The 24,797-nt window shown below is 45.5% G+C and overlaps 1 protein-coding gene across 1 annotated transcript in view; it reads right to left on the reverse strand.

The window, feature by feature from the left end:
* The window catches only part of HIVEP3 (HIVEP zinc finger 3), a 475,965-nt gene extending 470,537 nt beyond the window's left edge, over window positions 1-5,428 (reverse strand). The window contains exon 1 of the mRNA XM_023258562.2: window positions 5,328-5,428. The gene's annotated coding sequence lies outside the window, so the exon portion shown is untranslated. The remainder of the gene's footprint in view (window positions 1-5,327) is intronic.
* Window positions 5,429-24,797: the final 19,369 nt, after the last annotated feature.

Raw genomic sequence — 24,797 nt, forward strand, 5'->3', positions numbered from 1 at the left:
CTTGTGCCGAGTCACCTGTACTTGTGAGCTGAGTTCCCCCATCCTAGATTTGCCTGGGCCTATTCCTACCTCCTGGCCTCTCAAGGCCCTCAGAATTCCACATGTCCATTATCAGTTTTCCTCCAGGGAGACCCAAGTACCGGAAAATCACCTCCCTCCTTCACTGCCAAGCCTCTCCTAGTAGGCAGGTGATCAGGAATTATTTAAGCTATTTTCTAGATTTTAAAAAAAAGAGGAGGAGGGGAGTCTAAAACGGGGGCGGGGGGGGGGGTAAAATTCAAGATCAGCCAGGTGCTCACAATCATTGAAGCTGGACATTGGATAAACAAGGGTTCATTACACTCTTTTCTCAATTTGTGTATAGGTTTAAAATGTTCCCTAATAAGAAAGTTTTTAAAGGGGTGCAGGGAGAGGACACAGATACAACCTGAAAACAAAACCAAGTGTCTGTCACCCTGTATTGGGACACAGAAAAATCTGGGAAGGCCTCAGACTCTCAGATCGACAGCCCAGAGGGATCATGTCCTCCCAGAGCAGAGACTGCATCTTCTAAGCCTCACCCTTGGTGTCCTCAACAAAATCACCTTCGAAAAATTCCCTAGAACTTTTCAAAATGAGTCTGGCACAACCCAACTTCCCCTCTTGGCCTGTAAACCTTCAGCCTCCAGAAATCACGCCCACAGCCTCATCCCACTACAAGGGCCTCTACTTCTGGTTCCAAACTAGTATGTTGAGCAATCCAGTTATTGAAATAGTTCCTGGGGGGCAGACAGATGCCTGGGTTCCAACAGCTTGTTTAGCTGGCTCCCACTCCCAGGGGGTCCAAAGTGAGGGTACTATTATCACTTTCAGAGAGTCAAGGAACACTTACCTTCCTTCTTCTCCCTCTTCCCTTTAACTTCCCCTTGTTCCTAAAAGAAATGTTTCTATGATCTGAAGTGGATTTTTTCAATCTCAACTCTATCGACATCTTTGGCTGAAAATTTTCTGGTTGTGGGGGGCGGGGCTGTCTTGTGCATTATAGGATGTTCAGCAGCATCCCTAGTCTCCACTCACTAAATGAGGGGAGCAGACACCCCAGCCCCAGTTGTGACAACCAAAACTGTCCCAGGCATTGCCACATGTTCCCTGGGAGAGTGGGGGCAGCAAAAACTGCCCCTGCTTGAGAACCACTGGTCTAAAGGATATTGAAAACCCAAGTCCCATGTTGTCCTGGCAAAAAAAAAAAAAAAAAATTGAGGATATACAGTTCATTTCCATATGCAGTATTCGACACATTTTAACTTATAAATTTGTAAGTATAGGGGTGCCTGGGTGGCTCAGTCAGTTGAATGTCTGACTTCAGCTCAGGTCATGATCCCACAGTGTGTGAGTTCGAGCCCTGCATCGGGCTCTGTGCTGACAGACAGCTCAGAGCCTGGAGCCTGCTTAGGATTCCGTGTCTCTCTCTCTTTCTGCCCTTCCCCCGCCTCTCAAAAATAAATAAACCTTAAAAAAAAATTTTAATAAATAAAATAAATTTGTGAGTACAAATATTTAAGACATGCTGCATCCTAAGCCAGAAGCACATAAATTAACAAGAGAAAACTAAACTCATAACACTCCCAGCTATTTTTCCTGTCTTTGTGGTTTCCCCGTGTAAATCTGGTTTCCTCCAAATTATCCTGTTTGCCTGTCAATGTGGTAATCATTTCACCCAGGCCTTCTTTGAAGTGCCCCATAATTTGTGTTAGAAGGAAAAACTTCTAATGACTCTCTGAGCACTCCCCAAAGTATGCTGGCTCTCCGGCATTTAACTGGTGTCACTGGAAAACAGAATCCCCCAAGAGAAGGCTTCCTAACGAAATCGCAAAAAAGGCATCACCAACATGTCCTCCTGTTACAACTTCAAATAACACCAGATTCCCAGCGTGACCAAGAAGCACAACACAGCTAAACCAGCCGGTGTAAGAGGTTGCAACATCCACGGGGAAATACTGTTACATTTCTTCATTAGGCAGGAGTTTCCCACTATATTTAAATGGGATGCTCCCTTCTTGAGAAGAAAGAAAATGTTTTCCAGTCTGCAGAGGCCTTACATTAGCCCCAGTCTATCATCCATCCATCTTTGGGGAACAGACATACATAGCTGTCTCTCCTCCCCATCCCATCAGACTCCCCAGCTCTACTCAGGGGTTCTCCAAAGCCCCCCTCACCCTAGGGAGATGCTGACTTGTTTCTTCCTCTCTGATGTTTGTGGACAGGGAAGCACTGGGTGTGGGGGATTCTGTCCATTCCTCCCTCTGTTACCCCCATGCCACTGGATCACCCCACTCCTAGATTCTGGCCAAGGCCTCCCCACTAACTTCCTGGTTTCACATTTCCCCTCGAATCCAGATTTTATGCCAATGATGGTCTTTTAAGAGCACAAGCCAGAGGACCCAGAACCCTTCTGCAGTTTCCCATTCCCTGTCACTGGATACAATCCCAGCTTCCTTGGTGCGCAGACTTGTGGAGCCCACCCAATGTCTGACCCAGGAGAAGCCTGAGCAAGGGCAGTATGAGCGCTGAGTGGGAAGGCGCACACACATAAGGGATTTATCCACTGGATATATGGTGGAGGGAGAAAAAGGAAGAGGGTGTTAAACATAATGACCTTAAATTTTCCTTTCAACCCTGACTTGTGATTCTCAGAACTCCTGCGCTGCCATTCAGAGCCTGCCATCGTCATCTGACCCCAAGCCTCTGGCACAGTAATGCCAAACTGTCCCCCACAAATGCCCCTCCCACAGTGCTGCACATGGTTACCCCACTTCTATGGGATGACTTCTTTCCGTGTTGTCTTGCATTTTTTTTTAATTGCCAAAGGGACTGTGCTAGTGGCAACAGAATAAAATCAGATTGAAGTATTTAAGATGAAGCCTGTCAACCACTGGCAGCCCAGAGCACACACCCATCGCTCCTTCGCATCACACACACACACACACACACACACACACACACACACTCCACTCATTGGATACTTGATCTTATACTGTGCCTTAGAGAGGAGGATATTTAATTCAGACATGCATTCACTCATCTCTCCAGCACCCCACAGGTCAAGTCTAGTCAGTTCATCTGCTTCAACTGCTGCTGTTCCACCAATGAGGGAATGGAAGGCAGGGAGAGATCGGGTATGTCGCTCAAAATCACAGATTAGCTGGCAGTAGAGTTGAGACCACAAAAAGAACCCCTAACCCCGTGTTTGCTATTACACTGTAAAGCACTCTTCACCCACACTGCAGAATGCAGTGTTGTACAGACAGAAGGAAGAAATAAATACCTGTTGAAAGAATAACCTACAGAGACAGGGTAGTACAGTGGTTGGTTCAGAACGTGGACTCTGAACCCAGGCTGCCTAGCTTAGAATCTGGCTGTCATTTACCTAACTGTGCGACCTAAGTCAGTCGACGGGGCCTCAAGGACACCTCCTTTACAAGGTCAGGTGAGAATTAGATACCTTAATATCCATAAAGCACCCAAAACAGTATCTGGTATATATGCCAGTAAAATTACCATCAGACCTCTAACACAAGCCCAAACACAGTAAGAATCATCCTTCTTAAAATTTAGGCTGGCAAATCAAAACTAAATCTTGTTAGCTCTATATCCTGTCCCAAAAGAAATCAACATGGGGGAGAAACTCAAATGACAGTACTCAAAATAATATTTAAGTGACCCAGTGGCTTGAGACCATTACTACAGGGAGGAAGGACCTCATAGATCAAAGGCATTGTAACACCTACTGCACCAAAGAATAAAAAACCTTAACCGCCTCTAGCAGGCATTATCTAAGTAAAGTGGGCTGCAAATCTGCGGGAGAATTGTTTTCGCCATGATAATATTTCTAGTAAATTGCTGCCTCTATACTAAACGTACTGGCGTTGCAGAGCTGGCATACTAATAGAAAGATTATTACAGAAACACTATTAACATGAATTAGATATTATTAAAGACTCAACACTACAACAGTGCCTGATTACAAGAGATTTCAGGCTGTATTGCTTAATGGGAAGATAAAAGTGTTAATTAAGCCCCCTCTTACAGCATGTCCCTAGGCAGGTCTGTACACCACAGGTAGCAAGAGGTCTGTGTACGAAATGAGAAGCCAGTAGCGCCAACCCAGTTGGATACAGTCCTACGGGAAGATGGGGAAAGAACAGGAAGAGCCAAGGTTTTCTGCACAGGAGGGGTATCCTGGGAAAGCAGACAAGTATCCAAACTTAATCTGAATCTCAGGTTTGTTTGTTTGTTTGTTTTCCTTAGCTACTTCCTCAGCAATACTTCTAAAACCTCCTTCGCTTAAGTGAAGAAGATCAAATAACTCAACATGAGATTGGCGACTCTGAATAAACAGCGTAAGCAGGGAGAGGCAGAGAAAGCCTTGCCATTATTACCCAAACCTTCCCAGGCAACCAGAAGACACTGAATAGCTCTCCCGGCAGCACCTTGGCCCAAAGCATCTCATCGCAAACAGCCTAAAGCTCTCAGTGGCTCTTAAAGAGTTGCTAGACTCAAGGCATTAGCCATGGGTTTCAGGATCTATTTTGCTTTCCCACCTTGTTAATTAACTAATCAGGGATGGCAAAGCACTTCACAAATATAAACTGTCAGGGAAACGCTAAGTAAATTCGCGTACCTGGTCTAAATGTCAATACTAAATTAGGAAAGGGGGAAGAGCCGAGCGGGAGGCTGAGCTGTACTCAGCTGCTGCAATCCTGGGGCCAGGGTTCGCTAACACAAGGCTGACCGACCCGTGTGCCCTGCAGCAGCCTCCAGCCCCGGGGCAGGGCTCTCAGGCAGGACTTCTGGAAGGGAAACCTGGACTAGGGCCACCCCGGGGCAAAGGGAAGGCTGCGCGCCAGGCGCATCCTTGAGGCTCAGCCTCCATCTCCCCGCATCTCTGAGATGTCAACAAACCCCGACCACAAAGTGAAACTTTCCGGGCCCCCGCTGTCGCGCTGGGTCTCTGCCCTCTGCCCGGGAGCGCGTCGCGGGGACAGGTGTGGAGCCGGGCCTCGGGAGGAGACCCCCGCCCCCAGCCCCTGCGATTGTGTAATCAGCCGGGGAGGGGGGGGCTCGGCACCGGCCCCACGCTGGGCTGCAGATGCGCGGCCCGGGGACCCCGCGGCAGGCGCGGCGCCCGGGGGTTGTAGGGGGTTGGGGAGGCCTTTCGTCCCGCCCCCCGGGACCGCCCCCGGGAGGCCAGGGGAGCCGCGGCGCTGACACAGCCCGGAGGGGGCGCCCGAGCGGCAGACCGATGCCGAGGAGGGGGCGCGAGGGCTCGGTAGTGCGGCCGGTCTTACCTGCGCGCCGGGCCGGCAAGGCGGGAGGCGGCTCGGGATGCCGGGGCGGCGGGCGGCAGCGCTGGCAGCCAGCGGGCCACGGCATGTAAGGAACCGCGGCGGCGGCTGCGGCGTCGGCGGCGGCGGCGGCGGCGGCGGCAGCGGCGGGCGCGGGACTGACAGCCCCAGGCCCCGCCTCCAGCCCTGGGCCCCGCCCCCTCCGCGGCCGCGCGGCTGGCCCTGCCTACTCCGCCCACCGCCGGGGTCAAGCTCGGTCCACCAGCCCGGCGGGCGGGGGCGCTCGCTTCCGATTGGTCTGAGAGATATCCGCCCCGCCCACTCCCCGCCTCCTCCCTGGCAGGGAGCGGCGCGTGCGCGGTGGCTGCGAAGGGCAACGCAGAAAGCTGAGTGCTGGCGTTCTCGGTCCCCAGCGGTGGGTACCGGGCGTCCTTCCTCATCCGGGATGTCTGGGAGCCCTGGATGGCCCTGAGGAACCAGGAATCAAACTCAGACTACATGGTGGGTGGTCCTTATTCACCTGTGAACGGATCTACGGGAGAAAAAACAAACCAGAATAGGCCAGGCTCTAACCAGAGGAGACCCCAAAATTGTGAACTGCAACAGAAAACGAGCCACCAGCCTGGACGCATCTGCGACGGGTCCCAGGGGTGCTTTATCCAGCAAGTGTGATGTGTGTGCAGAGGGTCTAGTAGTTGAGAAATGAGGTTAGGGCATTAGGGTTGTGCCAGCAGAAAAAGTGAGTGAGGCTGAAGTAAGTGGCCCTTCTCCAGCACCTACCTCTTCCTCCTCCCCCACCCCCTGTCCATACTCCCCTCTGTGCTGGTTCCAGTACCTTCAGCCTGCAAACAAGATCAAGTCTCTCCCAGGGGTGCCTGGGTGGCTCAGTCGGTTAAGCGTCTGACTTTGGCTCAGTTCATGATCTCGCGGTCTGTGAGTTCGAGCCCCGCGTCAGGCTCTGTGCTGACGGCTTGGAGCCTGGAGCCTGCTTCGGATTCTGTGTCTCCCTCTCTCTCCGCCCCTCCCCTGCTCATGCTCTGTCTCTCTCTGTCTCAAAAATAAATAAGACATTTAAAAAACATTAAAAAAAAAAAAAAAGATCAAGTCTCTCCCAGCAAGAATACACTGAGACCCTGCAATTCCACTCCTAAGTATATATTCAAGGAAATTGGAAACATCTACACAAAAACTTGCACACAGATGTTCATAGCCTATTCATTAATGGCCATAAGTGGAAACAATCGGAGGGTCCATCATCTGATGAAAGGGTAAATTATGGTTTATCCATACAACGGAATATTACTGGGCCATAAAAAGGAATGAAGTACACATACATGCTATAATATGGAGAAACATTGAAAACTAAGTGAAGAAAGTCAGACACAAATGACCACATGGCATGTGAGTTTGTTTATGCGAAATGTCTGGAATACACAAATCTACAGAAAGTAGGTGAATGGTTGCCAGGGAACCATGGAAAAGGAGAAATGGGGAGTGACTGCGAATGGGCATGAGGTTTCTTTGGGGGGTGATGAAAATGTTTTCGAACTAGATAGGAGTGATGATGATACAACTTTGTGAATATACTAAAAACCACTGGATAATATACTTCAAAGGAGTGAAAGGTATGGCATGTGAATTGTTCTCATTTAAAAAAAAAAAATCAATGCATCTAACAGAAACAAAAAGAAAACACGCAGCTCCCTTGTCCAGCGAGCTAACTTGCAGGTTCACCGACCTTCACACCCGAGATTCTTGCAAAGGTGGCATACATGTTTCTACACCCGAGATTCTTGCAAAGGTGGCATACATGTTTTTACCAGAACTTCCTCATCTCCCATTTATTCTAGTTCCCTAGAATGTGGCTTCTACCGGTACCAGAGCTGAAATCTGCTCTCTCCTGGAATCCTGAAGGTTTCTGTGAGCCTGAGAGTTCCTGGTTCTCTTCCTCCTCTCCATTCTTTCTGTCTTGACTTTTTCCTTGGCCAGCTTTTTCTGTGGCTGTTTCCAAAATCCTTTCTAGGTTCTGTTATCCGTGTCTATGAGTTCAGTTACTGCTTCAAATTCTAACCTCCACCTGATGTTCACAGGTTTCTCAAACTCAGTGTGTCCTAAGCACCTTGTCATCTTCCCTGCCCCCACTCTCTCCTTTCTCTCCAATAGTGATATCTATTGCTGCATACTAGGACCTGGGAGTTATCCTTGATTTTTCTCTCTTCCCTCTTCTAGAGTCAACCACCAATTTTTATCCTCTAAGTGTTCCTAAATCCCACAGTCCTTCTCTATTGGTACTACCACAGCCCTGACCCACACCCCCCATCATCTTATGCCTTCTAATTCCACCCCCCCCCCCGCCCCATCTTTTGTTGTCTTCAAATCCAGCTTCCAAAGAGCTGTGGAAGTGAACACCCATTGCTTTAGCTTACATAGCTGGCATTCCTCTTTCTTATGATAGCAACACCCTGATCTTGCTTTGGGAACCCACCCTTTCCCATTAGATACAGGCTTGGTGAGACTGTCAATCAAGATTCTGAGCTTACCCAACCCAGGCTAGGTGTGCCCTCAAGCTGAGGCAATAGGACAGTCTTCATCTGGTATGTGGATCCCAGGCAGAGCCACATAAACAATGAAAGTGGTTGGACCTGATTGTTCCCAACCAAGGAGACCCCCAGTCAATTCCTGCTATCTCTGTGCTGGGAGTTCCCTTCAGAGCCCGGGTGCTGCGGTTCTTCCTGCGGTTTTCTGGACGATTCTACCTCTCTCCAAAGTATCCATTCCTTCTTTGGAAATTAACCAGAGTTGCCTGCAACCATGGCACCTAATGGATACAGAAATATGCCTAAAACACAAACCGTGTCTTTACCTACTGACAAGTGGTTAGCAGCATCCCATCGCCCACGGGAGAGCCTTCAAGCTCTGGGACCCAGCCCTGGCCTGCCTCTCCCACATCTTTGCTCCCCACTCTCTGCCTTTTGCCCTTGCATTTCTGCCCTTCTAAGTTGCTTGGAGATTCATGTCCACACACTGTAAGATTTCATGCCTCTGCGTTCACGAGGCCCCTCTGTGTAGAATACCCTTCCCTGTTTACCCAGCTAGCTTCATCCTTTGCTGAGTTCTCCTCCAGAAAACTTTTCCTGGCTCTCCCTGCTCTGAACTCGCTGCCTTTTTCTGTGTTCTTAAAGCACCCTACCCTCTACCTACCATTGCACTTAAACTGTCGTGGTATCTTACTTATCCATTTAACTATCTGCCTCTCCCACTAAACCTGGAGTTCCTCAAAGGCTTAGCCTTCCTTTCTTTATCTTTAGGGCTTAACACAGTGCCTGGCCCATGGCAGGTGCTCACAACCCTTCCTTTCTTCTTCTTTGCCTCTATAATTCCTGACTAAGAAAAAGAGATGTCATTGAGGGACATTAACAAGCATTTTCCCCAGAAGGATGAGAAGAAAAAATTCAGGCCTAAAGCATCTCATACAGGTTGTCCCATAACTGTATTCCAATTCGAAAAAAAAAAAAAAAAAGTTCCAGAAGACAGCTAAACCCTCAGTAAGACTAAAAGGCACTTATTTAAATGATATGACTCTGATCTCAAAAATCCACTCAATTTCTCCTGAAAGTCTTCATGCCTTAATGAGATGCGAAATTAAGTAACTCAGACAATTGTACTCATATGGTTCCTAAGTGGCAAGGTGTGTTTTTGTACTTACTTGTGATCATAGCTGAAGAATAAACAATGTAACAAGCAAATGCATAGTTTCGTTTGGACGTCTGTTGTGAAACACACGCTACCTCGAGTGGCATTATGTAGCCATCTATGGCAAATGTTGAAGACATTAGGTGGGTTCTAGTCCCACCTTGGCCACAACCATCTGCTTGACTTTGGCTGAGTCCCTGTCCTTGGATATTTGCAGTCAGCCTCCCCAGTACCCATTCCTTCATTATACCACCAATCAGAACCACAAAATTCCTTTGGAAAAGCAGTTTTTCTCCACTCTAACCCAAACGGTCATACTTAACCTGACTCCAAACTCCAGGAGTTAGGCCTAATAGTCCTAAAGCAATCATTCTATCCCATCTCTTTAGTTACAGAAATTAGTTCAAAGGAAGACATGAAGCCCAGTCCAGACAATGAGATTTGAGAAGACATTTTCTAGGACTCCTGACAAGAAGAAGATTGCTGTCTATGCTGTAGCTCCTATCAATAATATAAGGCCTAGAATTAATACAGCCACATGTGACCACAAGGATAAAGACTAGACTGCCAGGCAGTGGATGAATCCTGAGGAAGGCAGAATGGGAAAATAGAAAATAAACAGAAACCTCAGTTACATTGTTGAGCAGTGAGCTGCTGGATCAAGCCATACCTGAAACTGTTGTCCCATACGTTCCAGTTATATGGAAATATAACCTTCCCTTCATTGTTAGAGTTTAGTTTTCTGTCTGTTAACATGAGTAGTCCTAACAAAAACACTTAACAATCTCTCTCGGACTCTATTTTCCCATTAGTAAAATAAAGATAATATGAGGAGTCTTTAAGAATTCTGCCAGCTTTCACATCCTCTAAGTCTCTGAAGGGCAAATATACTCAAAAAGATGTAAGTGCATTATCATTTACTAGTAAGCACTAAGGAAAATAAGACTCTCCAGTATAACCCAACAAAAGACAGCTGAAACTAGAAATACAAACAGAAATCCTCAAGCTTTAGCCTATACCAGGAGTTACCCAGATCTCTACCCTCCCCCCCCCCCCCCCCCCACATTTCAGCCGCTTGTTTCCACACTCTGAAAATAGTGAGGGAGGGAAGGAGGGGTGGTCTGGGAAGGAAGCATATAAGGTGGCCCTGCTTTCCGACTGTCTTCTTACCGTGGTGCCCGTGGCTTTAGACCCATGGTTCAGATTCTGACCTCTTCTACTTGAACTCTTAGACCTGAGAATGCCCCTGCACCTTCTCTCTCCCCCCACATCTGACCTCTGGATCATGCATTTAACTTGCCAGCCTCCCCCCATGTCTGCATTCCCAGCACTGATCACCTTCAATCAGTGGGAAGCGATGATATATTAGCCAGCAAGTCCAGAGCACAGATTTGTCTATCCGTAGCAACAAGGCCTAGAGGAAGGAGACCAGGATGGTTATTTAGTGGAGGAGAGTCACTTAATAAATGAGATTAAGCACCTTAGAAGCCTGAAGGGTTGAACAAATTGTTTGATACACTGCGCTGGCAATTATGTAGAAAGGTTTCACACATGGGATATGTAGCCCTTTTAAAATAATGCATTTGGACAAGCAATTGTAATCAACACCTTAATTTGTCAAAGCATTGCCTGGGTCCCTGTCCAATACTGCAATGGGACACCAAGGCCATACCTGAAGGCACTGGGAACCTCAGGAAGGGGCAATGTGGAAAGAACGCAAGTTGCTTTCCTGGAAATAGAAGTTAAGAACATGCTGCTGATTACGCTTGCTCTTTGTTCTGACTTTGCAAAATTCATGGGAAAAGACAGATTTCAGCACAGCCTTGATTGATTCATTTAACATTTTATGGCCAGATAACCTTTGCATGCAGAGGTGACTAAGACAATGTTCCTATTCTTCAGGAGCTTAGGAGCTGGGGGAGGAAATGGACACTAGATCAGTCAGGTCGCAGCAGGAAACAGAGCTCACCCCGTGTGGCTCAAGTGAAGACTTCAATGAAAGGACTATTGGGAGAGGGGGAGGCACCCAGACACCAACAACAGCAGGAAACCATTACCACCCCTAAGAATGAAGACCAAGCAGAGGCAACACGAGAGGGGAGCGTGAAGGAGAGGCTGCCTCATAGGAGCTGTAGTCAGGCAGAGGTCCTGCCTGGGGAATGGCTTCAGAGCAGAGCCAGAAGGGAAAAAGCACCTTGGGCCCTTACCGTCCTCCCATTCTCTAGTCTGCGAGTGCCTATCATCGACCAACCCGAACAGAAAACCCTCCAGCAAGTCCACATGATGCAATCCAGAGGGTTCAGCCACCCAGGGAAGGAATAAAGCAGAGAAGGGTGGAGAATGGATCCGGCAGCATTAACAAAGAATCGGTCCACTCCACCCCACTGGCCATCCAGCCTCTCTTTTTGCCCTTCACTGGAGGGAAGAAGGGACACTCAGAGATGGGTAGGATGGTTTGAACCCGCCCTGAATCACTCCCTGCCCCATCTAGCCCATTGCTGCCCTGCTATATGTCACCATCCCGGCCAGCACTGATGTGGCCCTGCTGTTTCTCTGCCTTGAAGAGTTAAAGGGGTGGGCAGTGAACGGCCCCCAAAAGAGAAAGAATACTACTCAACTAAACAGCTCTCCCCTGGCCTATCCCCCATCTCCTACCCAGCCCTCTTCTGTGTCATTGTTAATCATACAGAGATGCCCAACCATTTTCTGTCTCTCCAGGGGATTCTCATTATCTTTCTGATGTTTCCTCCCTCTCCCTTCTCTGGGGGAAGGGTTGAGTAGCCAGTGCTGGTTCCCTGTCATGTGCTGAGATGAGGTTTCAGAGGTAGGGAGGAGACAGATCTTAGAGAACCTGTAGCAGGAGCAGGCAGAAAATTAATAGGAAGGTGGTTACCTAGCATATGATTCCATTTATATGAAATTTCCAGAATAAGCCAATCGATAGAGACAGAACGCAGACTAATGGTTTCTAGGGGCTCAGGGGAAGCAGGATGAGATATGACTGTTTAATGAGCATGAGGCTTCCTTTTGGGGTGATGAAAATGCTCTGGAACTAGAGAGTGGTGATGGTTGTACAACATTGTGAATGTACCCAATGCCACTGAATTGTGTACTTTAAAAATAGCTAAAATGGTGACTTTTATGTTATGTGAATTTTATCACAATAAAAAAAATTAGGCAGTTGGATTTTATATTAATGGGAGGCAGAAGACACTCAAGGGTTCCAGGGTGAATCTGGTGGTGACTGAGGTAAACGGAGCTGCAGGAGAATTATTTGACCTTGAACTTCCTCCTTGGAGCATCTCTTTTGTTCGGCATGGGGAAGCGATGGGGGTAAAGAAGAGTTGGGAGGGAACAGGGCAAGTAGAGTATGCTGACTCCAGAAAGGGAGAAGGGCAGGCATCTGGGCCATATACTTTTCCTGGAATTTTTTTTTTTTTATGTCATGGATTTTCTATTGTGTTTATTCATTCATTTGTGATTACTCAGCATTCTATCACCTTCTCATTGGGAAGAATTCCAAGTAAGGGGTTTCCTTCTTTGTAAATCTTGGTTGTAGGGAGCGACCTTCCTCCCAGTGGCCAGCATGGGAAGGCCAGAGACTCTCCCTCTGGCCCCGCACCCCCACCTGCCGACCACACCAGATCTCAGATATCTAGCTCAGCTAGCAGAGTCCTCCTTCTGGGGCTTTGCATCACAGAGCATGATGCAAAGACAGAGGAGGTAAGAGACAACTGATGACAGTTGAGCCCCAGGGTGAGCGTCCACTGGAAGCAGCAGTGGCTGGAGTAGGGGCTCTGGCCTTGGTGTCCAGGGGCAGCTGCACCCGACAGCATCTTCACTACACTGACCCTGAGGGGTGACCCCTGGCTGTGGTAGTCGCTGCCTGGCCTCTCATCCTGGTTTTCTTCTGAGCCTGATTTGCCAGTCTCCTTCAATCCTCAAGCTACCTGCTATCCTTCCAATGCATTCCTTGAGCGTTCAAGTGAGAGCTTATTTCTGTGACTTATAACTAAAGACCCCGGTACATTGATGTGGCCTCATCACCTCCCTTAAAACAGAGAACATGGTGCATTCCAATTCAGTGCTGACGGCTCCTTGCAAACTCGAAGTGCTGTCTGCACCTTGATGTGTGTGTGTGTGTGTGTGTGTGTGTGTGTGTGTATGTGTGCGTTTCACTTTAAACGTTACAGATATGAAAACAAACTGCATTTCCATGCGCTGAGTTATCGTAACTATGGTGACAGACAGAAAGAGCACGGTCTAGAAATGAGAAGACCAGGCCACGCTAGTTGTGCAACCTTGGGCAAGTCAGTTTCCTGTCAATTCAGGCTGAGATGAACCGCGGGCCCTTTACCACTACTTAAGATTCTGGGATTCGGGAAATGCAAAGGAAACCATTTATGTTACCACCGTGCCTAAGAAAACAAAGTATTCTCTCTCACAAAGAGGCTCCATCTGATTCAGTGTCATACAGTGAAGACAACCTCAACTGTCAGTCTTTACTTCATCTATTAAATTATGCAGAGCCTTGTAGACAAGCAACAAAAGTTAACATCAGCCCCATCTCCCGTGGGGTATGCCATCCACAATAGTAATACTAATGACAGCTCCCACTTGGATCAGCACCTACCGCATGCCAAACACTGTTCGGAGAGTTTTACATACATTAGCTCATTTCATCCCAGCAAACAACCCCAGGAAGTGCCATTATAACCCTTTTTTACAGATGACAAGGCAGGAGCACAGAAAGGTTAGGTAACTTTCCCAAGGTCACACAGCTAGTAGGTGACAGAGCCAGTATTCAATGGTGCGCTCGTTATCGCTCACCCATTCCAAATTACGTGGTAGCAATGTAATTTCCCATCGAAGATGACACAGGTGTGTGGTTCATGCTATTAAACAGCTTCTAGTCCACGCTTTGCCTCCACAAAGGCTGCATCTAATCTTAAGCTGGAAAAGTGAGCGTCCATCACACTTGAACACTTCAAGTAGAGGATCTAGCAAGGGAATCCCACTCGTCCTCTGAGGGCTGGTCCCACTGTTTAGTGGCATCCCATTTCTCCAGAAAGTCCTGACATATATCCTCTTTCACACTTGAGAGCTTTCAACTTTAATCAAATTTGGAGAGCAGTGGGGAAGGTGTTGAAAAACCACAGTCAACATTTCTTCTGTGGTGAGTCTTTGCGTTGAGGGCCTGGACCACCCAAAGTTGACTGTAGGCGACCTCGGGCAAATTATTGCTACTTCTGAATAGTCTCCCCTGTGACATTCATTTGCTCAGGAACTAGCACCTGTTCTGTGTCGAGTGCTGAGCTGAGTCCTGGAAACAGGAAGGGTTGGAGGGGTGGCTGGGTGGGTAGATGTTAGGCTAGTGGTTCTCAGCCAGGTTGGGCTAGGAGTCACCTAATGGAGCTTTTCAAAATAAATGTTCACACTTGCTGGGTCCTGATACCCAGGTGGAGGCTGTCATGGCAGGTGGATCTGGGGGCCCTGTTTTTCAAAAAAGTCTCTCCCCCATATATCTCCTCTTCCTTAACCCCCCCAACCCCTCACCCCGAGTACACTTATTCTTTCAGAGCCACTGAAGTTGGTGATTTCTGAGGCTACATGGAGCCCCAAGTAAAATTCTGTGGTTCATTCATTAATAGATGTCTCAATTCAACATTTACGCAACGCCTAGTCTGTACCAAACATTGGAAACCTGGGATGAATAAGACCTAGGTAGACTGTCCTTGTGCCCTGGAAGCTCTCAATCTGGTTGAGGCAGACCAACAAGCAAAACGCCAGCATCTATATGACATGAAGAGCCTGGGATGTAAGGGAGCATTTTTTTTAATGTTTATTTATTTTGAGAGAGAGCAAGCAAGTGGGGGAGGGGCAAAGAGAGAAGGAGACTGAGAATCCCAAGCAGGCTCCATGCCATCAGCACAAACCCCAATGTGGGGCTCAAACCTACAAACTGTGAGGTCATGACCTGAGCCAAAATCAAGAGTCGGATGCTTAACCCACTGAGCCACCCAGGCTTCCAGTAAGGGAGCATTTTATCAACTGAATGTCCCTTGGTTGACAGTTCAGCTTTCCCTTCTCCAGAAAAAAGGTGATTGCTTTCTTTTCAAAGTTCCTTTTTCCCAATGATCAAATACAATAGGGTAAGAAACCCCTGACAGGTTCCAAACCTCCTGCATCTACCTTCCTTCTGGTTTCAGATGCAAAGGACATTCTCCACGACACGAGGCGCAAACCCTGCGTGCTGACGTTCCTCCATCAAAAGGCCATTTTAACGAGGAACTCGGGTTCAGGCATCAGCCATAGAACATTAATATTCATGGTTAATATTTGCAAAAAAAAAAAACCTCTTCATTTCAATCTTTTGTTTCTGTTGGGGTGGGGGGAGTCTTAAAATGGCCAGAAATTCCCAATTCCTATTTATTCTATCTAGGCCTTTTCTTTGGGGCTTCCATTATTTCATCAGGGTTGGCAAGGAAAGTTGGTTCTGCTCCTGTCCAAGTGTTAAATGGATACTCATGTGTCTCTTCGCCACACTGGTATAATTAATTTTATTGCAAATAGGATTTTTCTTTCTTCGCCTTTGCATGCAAATGTGTTCCCCTTTCAGTGTTTGTATAATAGCAGTAATTCTTTCATTTGTACAAAAGGACATGCACCATTTTGGCAGATAGATGGAGCTTTGATGGAGAGATTATTACATTTCCAAAAGCAAAGAGAATAAATCAGAATTTAGCCAGACGCTGACTAAACACTCCCCTTCCCCCAACTGCACTGATCTCGGGCCAAGTGGCTAACACACCGTGCCTTCCTCCCAGAGAGTAACACTTGCAGAACAGTAGGACCTTGCTGGCTACTGTCTGTGCTTTGCCCTTCTCTGCCCTGCTCTGTGCACGCTCTCACCTGGGCTCCCTTGCTGTCTGGCTTCTGCTCGGGTTTGGCCAATGCGAGGCAACAGCCTGGGAATAGAGTGTGGGAGTAGAGGGAGGTTGGAGTATTCACTTCCCTGCTCCCTCCCTGTTTGCCATGGCTCCGGAGAGTGACTGTGCTCCTCCTAGGCCACAACTCCTCTGTGGTCACCTTCTTCTGCAATCCCAGCTCCCACTGGACTCTGGTAATCCGCTTCCTTCTCTGTGCTACACCAGGCTAGACCCTGGGAGCTTCACTACCTGCTGTTGGCTAACTCTGCCCACATCTATATAAATAGGCCTTGCGTCCAACCCCTTTGAGTGTGTCCTTTCCTTCCAGGACACTGAGAGAACCACCATATTCCCAAGATGTCACTTAGCTCACTAGAACCATACACACACACACACACACACACACACACTCTATAGCACCGGGAAAGCGATAAGGAAACCCAAGATCACTGAAGTGTAAAGGCGTCTGTATGTCTGTACAGAGTTTTTAGAAATTCCACCAAGCAGAGGAGGAGTTTTCCCTAGGCACATCTAGCTTCATGTAAGTCATGGTGAGGTTTTTCCTACCTGTCACTTAGTCACCTTCTTCTGGTCACAGCCCCGAGATTTTCCTTAAGGAACCATCTCTTCCCTTCTCTTGGTGCATGTGGATTAGGCAGGGCTAGTCTCTCCCTCAGTGATGAGAAAATATGAGACTCAATGCCATCACTCAGTGTGTCACATTTCCCAAACCACAGTGTTGGGTCAGGGATGGGCATGTGATATAAGCCAGGCCAGTAAAAACCACTTGGAGGAGATTCTCAGACCTTGGCTGGGGCAGCTAGGAAAAAAGGTGCTTTCCTTCCTCTGATGTGGCTAAGGACATAAACTGAAGCTTTGGTGGCCATCTGCCATAAGGTAAAGAGCCTGCCTGAGAAGTGAACGATCACAGAGGACGCAGAGCTGAGAAGCGAAGAGAGAAAAACCAGGTTCCAATCACGACACTAGCCCTGGATCAAGCCTTGCTTTGCCTTTGCAATTACATGAGCAAATGTTCGTTTTTTACATTACTTAAGCTGGGTTCCTGTCACTTGCAACTGAAAGATTCCCAACTAGGACATTGAAGATGGAATCTCTTTCAAGCTAGGAACCATCATGGACTGGGTAGGGGGCAGACAGAGAAGAAAAACAAATTTACTATTTCTGGAGCATCTGTTGTGGTGCTCTAGAAGAGAGCACATACAACTGTAGGTTAATTTATTTAATTCTCAAAATAACTTTGCTCTTCTATGTTGAGGAACTTGCCAATTGCTGCACAATTAGCAAATGGCAGGGTTAAGTTCAAACCAAGGACAGTCTGCCTTGCAAAGTTATATTTGTTCCACTCAGATATGCTGCCATCATGATGATCTTCTTCATCTTCCTCCTCATTATCTCATTCCCCTCTCCTTTCCCCTCGTCTTCCTGCTCCCCCCTCCTCTTCCTCCTCCTCCTCCTCCTCCTCCTCCTCCTCCTCCTTCTTCTTCTGGAAGCTCAGTGAGTATTCGGACCACAATACCATGAAGCTGAGATTCTTGGTCACCAGAAAACCCAGACCATGAAACATATATGTGTGTGTGTGTGTGTGTGTGTGTGTGTGTGTACAAAGAACTATGACATGAAAGAGTGATCAATGCCAATAAACAGGAACAGACATCATATTGAGAAGGATTACTTCTATTTAAGGCATTGGAAGAGTTCAGACACAGATGGCAGAAGGGAATCCAAACATAAGATAAGAGTCTGAGCAAAGACATCAAGATTGGGAATGCCAGACCACAGAAAGATTCAGTTTGCACATTTACAAACTTCCGTCATTCTCCAAGGTTCTCTCCTTGGCTGCTTTCTCAATTTTCTCTTTTTCATTTCATTTTAATGTAGTATGTTAGGAACATTTAACATAAGGCTTTACCCTGCTAACAAGTTTTTATGTGCACAATCAGTATTGCTGACTATGGGTACAATGTCTACAGCAGGTCTCTAGGCCTTATTCATCTTGCTTAACTGAAACTTTATGTTCATTGATTTATAACTCCCCATACCCCCCTCCTCTACCCAGACCTTGCAACCCCACTCCACTCTATAATTCTCCGAGTGAATGAATTTGACTATTTTAGATCCCTCATGTAAGTGGAATCATGCAGTACGTGTCTTTCTGTGACTGGTTCGTTTCACTTAGCATAATGCCCTCAAAGTTTATCCATGTTGTTACATATGACAGAATTTCCTGGGTTTTTTTTTGTAAAAATTTTTTTTAACGTTTATTTATTTTGGGACAGAGAGAGACAGAGCATGAACGGGGGAGGGGCAGAGAGAGAGGGAGACACAGAATCGGAAACAGGCTCCAGGCTCCGAGCCATCAGCCCAGAGCCTGACGCGGGGCTCGAACTCACGGACCGCGAGATCGTGACCTGGCTGAAGTCGGACGCTTAACCGACCGCGCCACCCAGGCGCCCCCAGAATTTCCTGTTTTTTAAAGGCTGAATGGTATTCCATTGTATGCGTGTGTGTGTTTGTGTGTGTGTGCGTGTGTGTGTGCGTGTGTGTGTGTATCACATCACATTTTCTTCACCCATTTGCCTGTTGATGCACATTTTAGGTTCTTTCCACATCTTGGCTATTATGAACAGTGCCGCAATGAACATGGGAGTGTGGTTATCTCTTAGATTCTGATTTCTTTTGGATAAATATCCAGAAGTGGTATTGCTGAATCATATGAAATGTCCACTTTTAATTTTTTGAGGAAACTGCATACTGTTTCCCATAGCAGCCACACCATCTTACAATCCCACCAGTGGTACACAAGGGTACCAATTTCTCAACATCCTCACCAACACTTGTTTTTTGTTTTTTTGTTTTTTAGTGTGCTAACCATCCTGACATGTGTGAGGTGATATCTCATTGTGGTTTTGATTTACATTTCCCTGATGATGAGTCATGTACATTTTTTTCATAAAAGAAATAATCAAAAGAGTGAAAAAGTACCCTACAGAAGGTAAGAAAATATTTAAAAATCATCTATCTGATAAGGGACTAATTTCCAAAATATATAGAGAACTCCTACAACTAGGTAGCAAAAACACCGAACAACTTGATTTTTAAAATGGGCTAAGGACTTGGATAGACATTTCTCCAAAAAAGACATACAAATGGCCAACAGGTATTTGCGAGAAAAAAAATACTCCGTGTCTTTATTTTCTCTTGACGTTCTTCCTTGGCAATAATAAGACCAGAAAGTGGATAATTCCAGGCTCCCACTTGGCAGAGTCCTTCTACACCTCAGGGCAGGACAGGGAGAGCTCTTCAGCCTCCAATATAAATATATCTACTCTTCTATGGAGTTCACCTTGAAGACATAAGCAATAGTGAACCGGTAACCATGCTGGCTGGTGTTAAAGGTGAACGCACAAGCCTTTGAATGTGTCTTTGAAATCCCAGCATGTCAAGTTTCCTCTCCAGCTCCCAAAGAAAGAGGGGTCATGTGTTCCAATATTGACGCTTGTTCCAAATATGGTGTGAATTCAGCCCTGGAGACACAGTCCTTTTTCTCTCTTTAGCAGAGATCCTGCTTTTGACCTCTCCTTCCCCCTACGGTTGTCTCATTACTCTGTGAACAAGTGACAAGCCTTCACACATGCATCAATACCTCGTTTTAGCACCCTTCTGCCCCACATCCATTAAAGAAAGGTGTTGTGCGGATGTTAAACCAGGCAGACAGACCAACCCCCCCCCCAGTCGGTGTGTCTGCCAAGTTAAACACACGAACGCACCATGCACTATTTTTAAAAGCAAGTTAAATAAGGTGCCTTTAAAGTTGAGTCCCCTGGGATTGTATTGAGTCCCTAAGTTCTTGGTTTTGTGAGCCCAAGGGACCAAGCAGGTTAGCTTTAATTGTTTAACTAGGCCACTTAAGCCACTGAGCCCTTGTCTAATAGGACAATATTTATAGGCATTGCATCATCGCAGAGTTGAACTGTTCTTTCAGACTGAGATCATCCTTCAGTTTGTTAGGATTTTTTTTTAACTCAGGAGGGAAGAAATGAACTGTGATTTCATTAATAGAAACTACTGATAAAAACAGAAGAGTAGAAAAATGTCAAGATGCTAACTTTTTAGTGGTGAGAAAGGCAGATTCTCTCCTGGCAAGGTTTTGATTCATAGCTATGGAAAATTTGAGGGTGATATTTTGACCACTGGAGGCTGGGGCAAATTTGATTAAAATTACTAGTCTGGAAAACTCAGTTTAGCCAAATTTTCTTCATTGCTGTGGTTTGATACAACTTTATTGTTCTGTGGTGGAGACTGATGTGGTTTTCATTGTTTGGACCATACATGATGCATAATAAAAGAGTTAAGTTTATTTTGCTATTATTTTTTTTTTCAGATGAACTTTCCAGCTATTTCCTAACCTCATTATTTGGTTGTTTTATCTACCAAAGCTAACTGACACATATACTCATACTCATGATTTAATCATGATGATGATCATGCTTAACATTTATTGGACACTTACTATGTGCCAGATGTAACCACATCATAGGCATTACGTCTTTCGATCCTCAAGCAATCCTATTTGTTTCTGCTATTACCAACACATCGAAGTTGAGGAAAATGAGGCTTAAAAGGCTGTGTAACCTTCCCAGAGTCACACAACTAGTAATCAGTGGTGCTGGGACTTAAAGCCAAGACTGAGGAATTCCCAGGGATTCCCAATACTCTTCCCCACCACAGCAGGCGGACTTCTATCAACACATCAATTGTGCACTTTTTCCACCCAGTTCTACAGTTGAATCATAGAATTTTTGTGTTGTTTTTGCTGGGGGATGATGCCACATTTACATGAAGAGCACAAAAATCCCCAGCAAAGCCAACAGACTTTTAAGTTGCTTTATTTTCATCAAAACAATAAAAATGCTTATAAATTTTGGAAATTGTTTATAAGAAATACAAGTAAAATCATTTAATAAAAATGTTATCTTCAGTATGTAGTTATATGGCTATAATGCGTAACTTTCAGAAACTGAAATTAAATGGATTTTCGAACAAAAAGAAAAACTTGACAACGTAGATTGGACTTCCAGTCAAGATGAACCACCAAGGATGAATGCTTTGATCCACCCTTTGCTCCAAATACATTGCAATGATTTATAAAATATAATAGCAGGAAAAAAGATAAACATCTCCATTGACCAGAGCTGGCAATGAATTATAAAGTGGTAAGAGGGTTTGAAGCCATGAGTCTGTTATGTTCCGAGTTTGCAAGCACATAGTGGCAGCTCAAATTTTGGGTTCTACCATGTAATGGGGACTAACAGAGCTTCATGCTCAAAAGTGGATCCAAGCTAGGCTCACTGCTTGAATCCAGGGGCTGGATTGGGCTCCTCCTTCTATAGGAAGAAGCCTGTTAAGAAAAAGCAATTATCAATTCACTTCCTGAGACTACAGTTTTACAGGAGATTCTTGGCTTAGAAAAGCAGGCTGTAGATACAACTTCCTGGCTAGGAATTGAGCCAGGCACCTGCTGCCCCGTGACCATGACTGGATCTGTGTTAGCCCCAACATCACTGTGGAGCAAATTCCACCTGGTGCTCTTCTGGGTACATGGAGGAGGGTCACATGGAGGCAACTGCAAATCCCAAAGCTGCTAGACAAACAGGATGAGAGAAACTCTCTCTCTCCCCACGCCCTCTCTCTCTCTGTCTCTCACACACACAAACACACACACACTCAAAATGTGGCTGTCATAACAAATGAAGAAATCTAATACCAAAGAAGACAGCCTATAGAACCATCGAAATTATTCATTGAAACATGAAATGCCTAGAGATAAAGTTAATTTTATGAAACAGTCTTATGAAAACTTTAAAATAAGTCTAAATAAGTCTATAATGTTCAAAGGCACAAACCAAGGTAATACATCCATTAATAATGAGTAAGAAATTTGAAACACAAAAAAGAGACATAATCAAAATAAAAACAAGTGGGTTTTAAGAAAATGCAAATATATATCTGTGGAACTAAAAGAATATGGTTACCAAAATACAAAGGCAAGATAAGCTCTAGATTAGATCCAGAGAGCACTGAGTTGGGAAATAGTTGTGAGACACACACACAGAGCTTAGTCCTGAGTGACATCAAGATAATTTTTTTAATGTTTATTTATGTTTTAGACAGACAGAGAGAGACAGAGACAGAGCATGAGCGGGGGAGGAACGGGGAGAGAGGGAGACACAGAATCTGAAGCAGGCTCCAGGCTCTGAGCTGTCAGCCCAGAGCCCGAGGAGGAGCTCAGACTTATGAACTGTGAGACCACAACCTGAGCCAAAGTTGGACGCCTAACCAACAGAGCCACCCAGGCGCCCCAATAATTTTTAAAACAGTAATTAACAGGGGCGCCTGGGTGGCGCAGTCGGTTAAGCGTCCGACTTCAGCCAGGTCACGATCTCGCGGTCCGTGAGTTCGAGCCCCGCGTCGGGCTCTGGGCTGATGGCTCAGAGCCTGGAGCTTGTTTCCGATTCTGTGTCTCCCTGTCTCTCTGCCCCTCCCCCGTTCATGCTCTGTCTCTCTCTGTCCCAAAAATAAATAAATGTTGAAAAAAAAATAAAAAAAAAAGATTCTGAATGTTAAAAAAAAAAAAAAAACAGTAATTAACAGACATGGAAGATAACTTGAGAGACTCCAACCTATATCTGGAAGATGTTCCAGAAGAAGAGGATGGAGAGAATGAGGGAAAAGTAATGTTTGAAGAGATTAAATCTTATAACTTTCATAATTGCAAAAGACACGTGTCCTTTGATGGAAAGACCACTCTTTGTGTGGACAGAGCATGACACATGAGAGTGAAAGTTCAGATCACTGGTGATAAGGAGAAGCCCCTAAAAGCTATCAGAGAGAAAATACAGAAAAAAAATAAAAAAGACCCAGAAGAAACTGATAGGTTGACAATGATTTATTTTCAGCAACAATTGTGGCCACAAGACAATGTAGTAACATCCTTAACGCACTAAAGAAAAATAGCTGTCAGCCTAAAATTTTATATGCAGCTAAATTATTATTTAAGAATGGGGACAAAAAAAGACACTTGAAAACACACGGACTAAATGAGTCCTCCCACATACAGCCCCACATTTACGCACTTAGTAAAGGATGCATTTCAGTAAAAAGAACCACAAAAGACCCCGAATAGCCAAAGTAATATTGAAGAAGAAAGCCGAAGCAGGAGGCATCACAATCCCAGACTTTAGCCTCTACCACAAAGCTGTAATCATCAAGACAGCATGGTATTGGCACCAAAACAGATACATAGACCAATGGAATAGAATAGAGAACCCAGAATTGGACCCACAAATGTACGGCCAACTAATCTTTGACAAAGCAGGAGAGAGTATCAAATGGAAAAAAGAAAGCATCTTTAACAAATGGTGCTGGGAGAACTGGACAGCAACATGCAGAAGAATGAAACTAGACCACTTTTCTTACACCATTCACAAAAATAAACTCAAAATGGATGAAGGACCTGAATGTGAGACAGGAAACCACCAAAACCCTAGAGGAGAAAGCAGGCAACAACCTCTTTGACCTCAGCCACAGCAATTTCTTACTTGACACATCACCAAAGGCAAGGGAATTAAAAGCAAAAATGAACTATTGGGACCTCATCAACATAAAAAGCTTCTTCACTGCAAGGGAAACAATCAACAAAACTAAAAGGCAACCAACGGAATGGGAGAAAATATTTGCAAATGACATATCAGACAAAGGGCTAGTATCCAAAGTCTGTAAAGAACTCACCAAACTCCACACCCGAAAAACAAATAATCCAGTGAAGAAATGGGCAGAAAACATGAATAGACACTTCTCTAAAGAAGACATCCAGATGGCCAACAGGCACATGAAAAGATGCTCAACGTCACTCCTCATCAGGGAAATACAAATCAAAACCACACTGAGATACCACCTCACACTGGTCAGAGTGGCTAAAATGAACAAATCAGGAGACTATAGATGCTGGTGAGGATGTGGAGAAATGGGAACCCTTTTGCACTGTTGGTGGGAATGCAAACTGTTATAGCCACTCTGGAAAACAGTGTGGAGGTTCCTCAAAAAACTAAAAATAGAACTACCCTAAGAAATGTGAAACTACAGCAGAGGTCAGGGATAGAAGAAACAATGAAATAATGGTGAGAAAAAATTCACAAATTATGTTTTTATGCTTAATTAAATATTGATTGCGCATATGCTATGTTTAGAAGGATGGAAATGCTAGGGGCGCCTGGATGGCTCAGTAGGTTGGGCGGCCGACTTCGGCTCAGGTCATGATCTCGCGGTCCGTGAGTTCGAGCCCCGCGTAGGGCTATGTGCTGACAGCTCGGAGCCTGGAGCCTGTTTCAGATTCTGTGTCTCCCTCTCTCTGACCCTGCCCCGTTCATGCTCTGTCTCTCTCTGTCTCAAAAATAAAAAAATTAAAAAAAATTTTAAAAAGGATAGAAATGCTAAAGAACAATGTGTTTGTTAGAATATCTTTTATTCAAATTGCATATGTCAAAATTTTAGGAAAATTAAAAGAAGGGATTAACAATCAACAGAGGAAAAAATAAAAGAAGTATTTAAAAATTCGCAGCCTAATACTCAAAAAGGACTGGAGAGGGGGTGAGGAGGGACACAATGAAAATGCTAAAGAGAAAACACAAAATAATTTAAAGTACATAGGAAATCACAACACATGAAATTGTACTAAATGAATTTATTACCAAATGGAGATTAACATATTGGATTGAATGGACTGAAAGTAAAGAGATGGAGAAACTTACATATGTCCATCTCCAAGTAAAGC

Source organism: Felis catus, chromosome C1 (genome assembly GCF_018350175.1).
Source record: "Felis catus isolate Fca126 chromosome C1, F.catus_Fca126_mat1.0, whole genome shotgun sequence".
NCBI lineage: Eukaryota > Metazoa > Chordata > Mammalia > Carnivora > Felidae > Felis > Felis catus.